The sequence below is a fragment of the Pseudochaenichthys georgianus genome, chromosome 19 (genome assembly GCF_902827115.2).
Source record: "Pseudochaenichthys georgianus chromosome 19, fPseGeo1.2, whole genome shotgun sequence".
In the NCBI taxonomy this organism is placed as follows: domain Eukaryota; kingdom Metazoa; phylum Chordata; class Actinopteri; order Perciformes; family Channichthyidae; genus Pseudochaenichthys; species Pseudochaenichthys georgianus.
In genome coordinates this window covers 16169373-16180789 of record NC_047521.1, presented here as the reverse complement: position 1 = coordinate 16180789, position 11417 = coordinate 16169373, and positions in this window count along the sequence as shown.

Here is an 11417-nt window from a genome sequence, read left to right as displayed (position 1 = left end):
ATCAAAAAATACATGATGACCACACTGCAAGTGTCTATAATGAATGTACATGCTATATATTTTTGTATTTCTTATTATTACAAAAATGGACACTGCAGCAGACACTATTTATTGTTTTTGTCCTTGCATATTGATATGTTTCCCTCCACTTATGATCAAAAGTATGTATCTTTAACTTTTCGAATCAAGACAAATTATCCTACAATCATGTATTTTCATTAATGTTTTTCGTAATAAACAATTGTGTAAATTCAAGTGCTGGACACTAACCCATGCTGCACATTATTTTCCATCTGTCACACTGTTGTTGTGCAGCTGGTAAAATTACTACAATACGTCCAACCCATAAGTATGTGGGTCAGTGTTAAAACTGCTATTTAAATTCCCAATAATAATTAATAAATAGAAATTCGAGTGTGCAGTAAAGTTTCTCCCATTCAAAACAAGGACCTCATATTTTCCTCGCAGCTCCACGGCTCATGTTATGCCTATTAAGTTACATGCTCTCTCATTTTCCTTTCACGGCAATTTTAAATAATTGAACGAGCTTTGATAACTCATATTACATATTATTTAGTAAACGAAGAGCTCATCCATTATTTACACACATTCACCAAATTACAAGCATGTGAGCTTAGGTTGGACTCGAACACCTTGCTGTTATTTGAATAATTTGAATAATAGATGTGTAACTGTCTCACTTATTAGGCCTGAACACACACACACACACACACACACACACACACACACACACACACACACACACACACACACACACACACACACACACACACACACACACACACACACACACACACACACACACACACACACACACACACACACACACACACACACACACACACACACACACACACACACACACACACACGCTGCGCGGGAAGCTGCAGGCAGATACACGTGTAAATTACTGAGTACCAGCTAGAGCATGTTCTTTGTTTACTATGACAAGTTTTAATTTCTGCACACCTCTGCTTTGTGTCCGGAAGTAATGTCATCTATATTATTTTAACATGTTATTATCTTTTTAAGCAGAATATTCTCTGAAATGTGCACACAGAAGATATTAGAGGGACTATTTTGTCCTCTTGTCAATCTCGTGTTTGCCTACTACTGTACTACATGCCAGTTTATTAGCCAGTTTTAATGCGCCAAAATTGTATTGGCACACAAAACTGCACATGCTCTCTGCTGCAGGCCTTTGTAATATGCGGAAATATTCCTATTATTATGAAGCTGCGGAAAAACTCGGGTTGTGCTACTTACAGTGCATCGCGGTGAAGGGATCTGCTTTGCAGTGAATATCCATTGGATAGCCAAGGAAAGACAGATAATCAACTGAAGTCGCCGTTTCGCCTTCCTATCAAGGATGAATATGTGAAGAAAAAAGGTGCTTCTACTCGATGGAGGGACTTAGTTTGCCCCCTCCACCCCCTCGCTTCAACAACCGATCTGACGGCAACTTCTTCCCCCAAAAGTTGCCCGGTGTTTCTTCAACAGTCCGGTCCGGCCGCGGAGGTCTGGCAGGTGCGCAGCATGACCGAAGGACTGTGTTTTAGTTTATCGCTATTTGTTCTTCTTCAGAAGCCTTCAGTGAGCAGTAGAGGTAATTCTCACAGTTTGTTTTTAAATTAAACGGTGATGTCCAGGGCCCAGTATGTCCTCAATCCTCGTGGCCTTGATTCACGCGTGAAAACGGCGGAGAAAACGCGCGCACACACTGACACACACTGACACACAGCGGGTTTGTGTTGAGCGCAGGATGCGTAGGGCTGGATCTTTGGGCTGGGAATGAAGCCTCTCTCTGTATCTGTGGTTCTAAAAGCTGCAACCCTCCCCTCCTCTTCCCCCTCTCCTCCCCTCTGCAGACCCCCCTTTTGCTTATATGGATGACTTGTCAGACAAAGGCAATAGATGCCAACACTTTGTGATTCGCCAACGTTAAAAAAAAAAAGAGAAAAAAACCTGGGGTCCAAATGAGGAGGTCTGTGGGTCTGACACACCGGCAGGAAGGGGAGGGAGATAAATAAGGAATGGATTGTGAGTTAGAAATATCAGACTTTATTAGACATAACAGCTGTGAAATATATGCTCGTTTACTGGAAGTTTTGAATCAATGAAATAGATTATTTTTTACATTTGTGTTTCTTTTTTTCTTTTTATTACACGGACTAACAGCCTGTCTCTGCATGGGAATACACATTATCTCTGTCAGTGTCCCCACAACCCGGATTTAGCTTGATCCTGTTTTGAATTTTTTACTTTTATTTCGTTTTGTTTTTCCTCCTCAGTCTTCATGTCTGCTCTGGAATTCAAGTAGGCCTAAATAATTTGTTTATATAATTATTTACTGCTTAAATTCGATATATGTATTGTTAAGCCATTGGTTAATGTCTTTAAATAACTATAAACCTGTTTCCGTGTCGCTGATGGTGTGATGACTGCAGTGGTCCATGGGAGCAGAGGTGGAGGTTGGAGGTGAACCTGCCGCAGTGCCGCTGAGCTTCTGTAGATGGCGCTGTATGGTTTCTCAAAATGTAAAGGCGATATCAAAGTAGTCCAAAAAAGTCAAACTTGGGGTGCACATGAGTGCTTGTGGTCAAACTGACAGGTCACAAATGTTCTCCTGGAACATTTATCAATGAACTATAGATCCATGGAATGTGCTGAAAACGATAGATATGACTTTGTCTGAACCTGCAGTACAGGTTAACTAAGCAATGCCTTATGGAGTCATGGTGGAGTCAGGATGCTTCGTTTTGGATTAATTAATATAATCATTTACAACATAATGAATCCAAAATATATCAATTTTTATTTTTGTATTTATCATATTATTATCTGATCCTTTAGATCAAGTACAACAGATATAGCCTATATCACTAACTTCATTTTCGAAGCACTTACAGTCTCAGTCAGAGTTTGTTCACAGGGGGAAACAAATAAGGCAGCAGTAAACGCAACTCGAATAAAATAATATATATTTTGTTTACTATTAACAAATTAAATAATATAACGAATATTCAATTAATTTGTTCGTTAATCTGAAGTGACAATATCACAAATAAAATAAAATCACATCATCATAATCATATTTCTCCAAATAAAATACATAATTTCAGGTGACACATTTTGACCATATTTTTTAGGATGGGGGGGGGGGCATATCTTAGGGGCAGACGGCCACAGCTCTGCCTCCTGGTCAGGTTAGGGGATGATTTCTCTTTTTGTTACAGTTTTTGGAGTGAGCTTCTGGTACAATATGTAGCACTATAGGCTGTAATTTCACACCCGGCTGCACATTTCCCTTAAAGCTACATTCTTTTTTCCCGCTCCCCCCTAAGACCCCCACCACCATCATCCCCTCCCTCAGTTTACCCTCCTGCTCCTCACAATTTGATCTCCCCAATGCAAAAATTAAGCAGAAGCAAGGAAGGGGGAGGAGGTTGTAAAAGAAAATGCTGATATTGTTTTTTAAAACACATATCAAACGACGTGTTGACATGATTACTTTGTTTAGTTTTTGTTTGAACAGCACGTGTGGTGTGGCTTATTTGACTATGTGGTCAGACGGGCCCTAACCCCTGTCTTTTTAGGAAGGGGGCCCATCCATTCAGATGCTACAACACCGGGTCAAAGAGCTCCCAAAAAGCAATTTAAACAATACAAAGGCTGAATCAATTATCACTTTTTTTTGTGCAGAAAAGCACCTTTTTAATTTATATATAAATACTTCAAAACACCCGACCACTGGAGACAGAAAACAACATGCATTTATTGAATTTTCAGACACATTTAAAAATAATTTGTATGTACAAGTACGCACTCATTTCCACCCTGACGCACAACTGCAGTATTTAAGACGTTGCCACTGCATGTCAAGAGTTTGGAAAATGTTTTTGGAGCCCGGGTGCTCCCATTAGGAGAGGTGTAATGTATTGACAGAGAGCAATTTATCTTTTGCCCCGCTTCCTAATGGCCTGTGCAGAGAGGAGAGGTGGCATGCAAGGGGAGGAGGAGGGGGGGATAGCACCACCGAGGGTCCAGCATGCAGCTTCACCCGCCGAACATCAGCTCACACTCTTCAGGAAACTGTGGGGAGGATGATGGAGGCTCCGTGGTAAAGAACTTTTGGGAGAGGTGTCATTTATTGTTTTTTTCTTCCTCTCCTCTCCACCTCCCGTGTAGACTGCAGGTTGTCTCGCGTTATTCCAACACGTCACCAATCGATCCCTGCAAAGGGGAGCTGACACCTCTGGTTGTAAGTTGAATATTAATCCTTTTCGATTGAAGAAGAGAGGCTTCGGAGGAATCTGTGGCGACATTTATGCTGATTTTGGACTATTTATAAAATCTTAAAAATAATGTAAAACATGTATGAGTTTTACATGCTTAAATAAATCATAAAACAGTATTTTTCATGCTATTTAAATGGCAGCAATTTGCTCTTTTAATGCATGCTAATGAGTGATAATTGTGATATTTGTTTAGGTTTTTATATTTGATGATACAGGAGGAGATTTCCGAAGCTGCAGCCCATAATCCTGTAACATAACACACATATCTCCTGACACTGTTACTGTATATTGGATTTGCTCACTGTGTCCCTGTGCTCCAGCAGCGAGCAGCCACAAACACTCCCGGGCTACAAATCTCTGCTGGCGTGAACAGATGGAGCATCAATTTGATTCCATCCTCGACACCGTGAAAGATTGATTTTGCACTTGCTTTTAATTTTGCCCATAATTAATTGGATCATTACAACTGTTTTCCATGGATCCCCTCGTTTAAATGTGAAATTACAATGTGATCTATGTTTATTTTATATTTATTTTTATTTGTGTATGGAACATGCTAAAATAAAAAATAAAAACACTTATTGTAAATTGTAACATAATCAGTTATTTTAGTGTTACTTGCGTTTGCAATAGATTTTAACCAACATGTATATTTTATAACGAGATATACACTTAGTATTTAACCTTTGAAAGTGGGCTATTGATTCAAACACACACTGGTCCTCTTCAGCATCTATTAACGAATTTCTTAAGAGAACGAGATTCTTATTGTTTTCTGTATTTTTGGTTAGGTATGTGATATGATGTCCCTGTAATTTTCCTGTTTTAGCCTTGGTAGCCTAAATTCAGATTTTATAATTGGATTATAATTAATAACCAGTTTTGCAATAATTCGTTAATTAGTCTCAATCTCTCTACCTACATATTTGACATTTAAAACAAAAAAAAATCTGATAAATATAATAACACATGTATCTTCTCAGACACGTAAACCAACATTTACGTTTTCAACTTCAACTTGGTTCACGTGACAGGCTTGAGATTGACCAGTGTCTCACACATCAGTAATACATGATTTATTGAATTTCAGTCGTCTTCCTTGAGTTCAGGGATGTGCTGGTGAGTAAACCCATTAATTTTAAACGGTTGTTATTGTTTCTACGTTTAGAAATCTCTAATCAATTTCAAAGGTTGACATTTCACACTAAAATACAAAACAGTCGCATTTATGTTTCTATTGTTCGATTGTCAATTTACTGCCACCTTTATTTACCCTGGTAATAAATGTGTCAGTTAAATGCAGCCAATGTAACCGTTTACTGTCTCTGATGGGGAATCCTCAAAAATGAAGAATATAGACGTAAAAGTCAATGCGGAAGTTTACAGCAGTCAGGCTCGTATTTCAGAAGATAAATTACACAGGAAAGACTTTGAGCTGCATTTTCTCTTAAAACTCTTATAATATCTGCATGTTGGCAGGTCGACTGTTCAGCTGATGTCAGGTCTGTCCCGTCATTGTCACACACACACACACACACACACACACACACACACACACACACACACACACACACACACACACACACACACACACACACACACACACACACACACCACACACACACACACACACACACACACACACACGCACGCACACACACACACACACACGCACACACACACACACACACACACACACACACACACACACACACACACACACACACACACACACACACAACACACACACACACACACACACACGCACACGCGCGCATACGCTCACCCACACACTACACCACACACCACACACACAGACACGTGTACTGAGTAGTTCCAGTGATGCTGTATTGTATTAAAGATCCAAATGCAAGGGAGATCAGGTTACATTACTTTGATTAGAAAACACTTTGTTAAATTACTTTTCATACCCTGAGCACAAACGCAGTCAGACAGTTGAGTTTCTGAGCTTTTCCATGCCTCAGGTACAGCAAATCATTAAGAAAAATTAACATCTCATTTGCATTTAAACATGGGAGAAGGGCCAAATTACAAAGAAATAACATTACATATTATTATTACAAGATTTTGAATGTACAAAATCTAAAATCAGCAGTTTATTTGACAAAAAAAAAAAATCAAAATTACCTCAAATATTCTGAATATTTCACACATGTTTTCTTTCCATCGCTCATGCATTGACACACTTAGTCGGGGAATAAAGGCTTAAAATACATACTCGTTCCTCATTCATTATGCAGATTTGGAAGTAATTGTTAAATTTGCCCTGCAGTGCTGGATTAAAAATAGGACTGTATCTTGTCATTTTCAAAAGAATTCTCCATGTTGCATTTGTATCGTACTGGGAACAAGGGCTAAATCCCTTCCCTTCCCGATCTAAGTTTCCACATGAATAGTTAAATGTGTGCCCCTCTGGTTGGAACTCAACAAAGGCCACGGAGGCGTTAGTCAAAAATGTTAAGGGCGTCAGAAACTAAAGTCAGGAATATTTTCAGAGATTTATTCCTACTTTTTACACACAAGTTCACCCTGACATACAACAAAGACATTTCCTTAATTTTTCAACTGTATTATTGTACACTAAAATACATCTCCACCTATAAAACCAGCAGATAAGCTTCTCTTCCTGGGGATGAAGGCAGCCCAGGGTTCATCACTGGGTGGGAGAAGCTGATCCCACGTCTGGATGTCTCTGTGTGTGTGTGAGTGTGTGTGTGTGTGTGTGTGTGTGTGTGTGTGTGTGTGTGTGTGTGTGTGTGTGTGTGTGTGTGTGTGTGTGTGTGTGTGTGTGTGTGTGTGTGTGTGTGTGTGTGTGTGCAGCCTGAGGCAGCTTGGAGGTGTCCCGCCAGCTGCCTCTGTCCCAACCAGACAGCCAACAGCTTCCAATCACATGTCAGCAATATGGGAAACAGAGCTTCTGTCCAGTGGGCCGCTGACATGTGTTAGCCTATGGCATGTGCATGCATAATGTAGCAGTCCCCTCCTGGTGGCAGGCTTTGAACTCACAAATGGTTTTTTTTCACCCACACACAAGTTGATTTCTTTAATTCTCCCTCTTTGTTTCTCCTGCTTAGTCCATTGTAATGATGATATGATCATTTAAGGAATGTCAGCTGCACATTTGCTGATTAGTTTGTGTGTGTGTGTGTGTGTGTGTGTGTGTGTGTGTGTGTGTGTGTGTGTGTGTGTGTGTGTGTGTGTGTGTGTGTGTGTGTGTGTGTGTGTGTGTGGGTGGGTGGATGTGTGTGTGTGTACACATATATTCCCCTCCCCAGAAAACTAACGGATGAGCAGCTCCCACATAAGCTCCTGATCACTTCTGTAAATGCTTCCTGTCACCTTCAGTGGTGTAATGATCATGAAAATTGTGACCTTGATCTATGGAAAGCCATAATGTGACTGAATGGCCTCCTCCCACGCACTTTCTCACCCACTCCGAGCTCTGAGGTATGCTAAAGGACGGCTCCAAGGAAGATTGTTTAGTGGTAATAAAAAGCCAGTAGTTTGGCTTGTAATGGAGCAGGCATTCCTCCTCTCCACAGCCATTTGGCTAAATCTCCAGTGATGAAGGCCTGTGTGAATTTAGATGAGAATCTGGAGGATGTTGACGCTTTTCCTCAGGCACTGAGGAGATTTTATTGTCTGCTGGTCCAACATGACCAAGCACATAAGTGTGTTTAGGGGAGAGAAGAGTGCAACATTCATGTTATGTCCTCGTGTAAGTGTAGAATTTAAAATTCCCTCTGCCTTTATGATACTATTGTGCACATATTGGTGTTGGAAGTTGTTTGCTACTGGTTTAGTATCATTGTTTACCTCTGGACTTAAAGAACAGAGCTGTAATCTGTGACTATGGCCATACACAAATATACTTATATGGTGTTGCAAAGCTGCAGTTTGTTTTCTAAAGTGCATTGTTTTTTGGTTTGAATAAAGTATTTGTTCATATGAATTTGTGACAGTCTGATATGTTTGGCACAAGAGCAACTTTTCTCCCAAATGTTTGTTTTTCATTTGTGTTTTGCTCAGTGGAGATAGAGAAGGGGAAAAAGCCCTTCCCTGGCATGATGTTGCTCAAATTCTCATTTAGTCTGGAAAATCTGGTTTGAGCAACGTTGTTTATGATCACACCCTTGCCAGCTTTTCATATTTAAACGAGCAAAGGTTTAATTACCAAATGATGACAGTGTCATATGGTGCCATGATGGCACAGGGTGTCTAATGAATGCAGAGGAGCGAGGCATGCGTACCCGACACTGAGTGACAGTGGGATGCACAGATCAAAACAGAAAAAAAGAAGAGGGAGAGACAGTAAAACATCTGTAATTTGCAATTCACTAATGTTCAATGGTTGCTCATGGATTAAGAATTTTAAACTATTGTCTGGCAGATGGAAGAGAAGAGGGAGGGATGGGTTGTGGAGAAGAGGAGGAGGAGGAGGGAGCTTCTAAGCAGCATATTTACATCTGTATACCAACCCTGGATTTAGTAATTAGACAGGAAAAACCAACTGCCTCCAACAACACTCTCACAGCTGCATCTATTACCTGTTTTCTGCAAACATTAGAGAATGATTCTCCCTTTTTGTGCAGAGGCGTATTTAAATTTGCAAGGACAGCTTGTAGATTGTGGGGAGTTTTGTGCACGACTTGCTCTATCTATCTCGATATAACCACCAGACCGCTTGGAGTGCCGGACCCGGGTCTGCTCACACATCAGAGTGAATTTCACCGGGATGCTGGTGTGCTCTGAAATATTGCACTGAAGTAATACCAGTTAGTGGGCCGCCAAAAGATGTACATGCTTAACCAGGCATGAAACCTTGCTGAATTACACAGTATTTATACTTATCTCAGATCAGCGCGTTTGTCATTAAAATGTGGTCTGGTTGCCTGTCTGTTTTATGGATCTGTTTAATGATGCACTGTGTAATAGTGGTACAATGTATAGCCCAGCTTTTGGCACACTTCACTCAGCAGCGTCAATAAATAACCACAGCAACCTTCAACGTTCATCTTAAACGAGAGGCTTCTTGTATCCCACAATCCTCGTCCAGTCTGTTTGCCTTCAGCACACCAGCGTGTTTGCAAGTTTTAGCTCGCCATTGACAAATTGTGTACTTCATTTACGACCTAAGAAGTACTCTGATCTTTTACTTATAAGTCAAATGTGGAAAATGAAGCCTACTCTAGTACAAGAAGTCCAATACAATTTTGTAAAAACTTCAAATAAAGATACAAAAGTGCTTATTATGCAGAATGATATAAACCATTTATTTTATTATAACGGATCTTTTAATAACATGGTATTAGAATTAAAATATGAGCAAAATCCAACTAACGTTATTTACATTATCTGAACGTTTTACAATGTATTGTTTTTTGTGTAAAAAGATACATGTGAAGGAGTAGATCTGCATAGTAGCATAACATGGATATAGTACTTTTTATACTCGAGGAAATTGGTATTTTTGAAAATGTTGTCCTATTTCTAAGTAAGCCATTGATTTCCATTGATTTCCAATTTATATAAAATCATCCATTTGGAAGGCGTTTTGGATCATTCACTGCGTTATATTTGATTTGACAGCATTCACAGTGATGAATTACACGACTCAAGCTAGTTTCAAGAGTCTCAAATTGATTTTCACACCATATGGAAATAAATGGAATCCAATGGCTGTCAAGAGCAGTTCCAACCTGAGGGTCAAGACCCTGGAAGGGGTCGCAACACAAGTAGGAGGGGTCACTAGATTGGCTTAGAATTAAAAGCAGAAAAACATATCTACGAAATATTTGTTTCCAACTTCATTCTAATACATACATCAGTCCAGTGATTTACTGTATATATTTTTTTCTAGCCCTCTTTATTATAAATTAATGTTGTTTAAGATGTTTAATTGCAACATTCAGTCAAGAACAGTTGTTACCTGTCATCTTGTTTTCTTGTCTTTCTCCACTGTCTGCTATTAATATAGGTTAAATCACCAACAAATCCAACGAAAAAGAGAACAAAAATGCTGCAGTGTGGTTTCTAAACAATCAAACTATTTTAGATTTGAAGTAAAATGACAACAACATCACTGGTATGCCCCTTCAATCCAGGATTCATTCAGCAGGAGTGGACTGTGGAGAGCTCACCCTTTCATTAGTAATGAAGTGCTGTTGTCATGCTGTGACGTAATGGGTTTACCCCGGCCATCCATCCTGTGACACTGACGGCTCCACCCACTGAATTACACACCAGGAAGCTTCAGAAGATCTATCGAAACAGATACGTATACTATATTTAAATATTTCTGCCAACATTGCCAATTAACTCTTGTATGTAGGAGCCTCTATAGCTGCTTTAAAGTTTTTATAAACTGTTGTCTTCAGTTGGTTCCACTTAGGGAGCCATTTGTGTCATTTTGATGTTGTTTCAGAGAAAAGAGCTGACTCCTTGTTTCGCTGCATGCTTTACTCTGAGCAGACACATGTTGTAGCAGTTGTTCCCGCCGATATATCCGGGCCCTCTGACTGTACAGGTCTCTCATGGCTCCCTCCCCAGGATTTTGAAAACATCTGTCACCACGGCTGCCATTTTCCTGTGTGGTCAGAGCGTCAGGTGAAGGTGCTGCCTGCTAGTCTCCTGACATGGTACACATGGGTACCTCCAACAACAGTGCTCATTAACAGGCAAATGGAGCAGGAGCCCCAGCAAATTGAGCAGCGTTTCGCCAGGATCGGCCATGCCAGATTGTTCAGATAGCCAAAGTGACATCACCAAAGTGCCAGCCCCCTTAGCCCCCACCCTCCTGCGAAAAAAATTAACATCCCTAATCATCTGCCAGGCTAAACATTATTCTTCATGATTCAGATCAGCCATGCTTGCCCTCCACTCACAGAGTATCTCTCCTCTCTCTGGGCCAAAAGCAGCCAGCCTTGGACTGATTGCTCAGCCTTTTGTGCCCTTCGTTTGTGAGAATGGCAAATCGATTCAAAAATCATCAGCCATGATCCGCTCTCATGCAGAGCAGGGCGCGTGAGTGTTGCAGATATGAAATGGAAAACAGAAAGTGGGCACCCCATTTTTTCG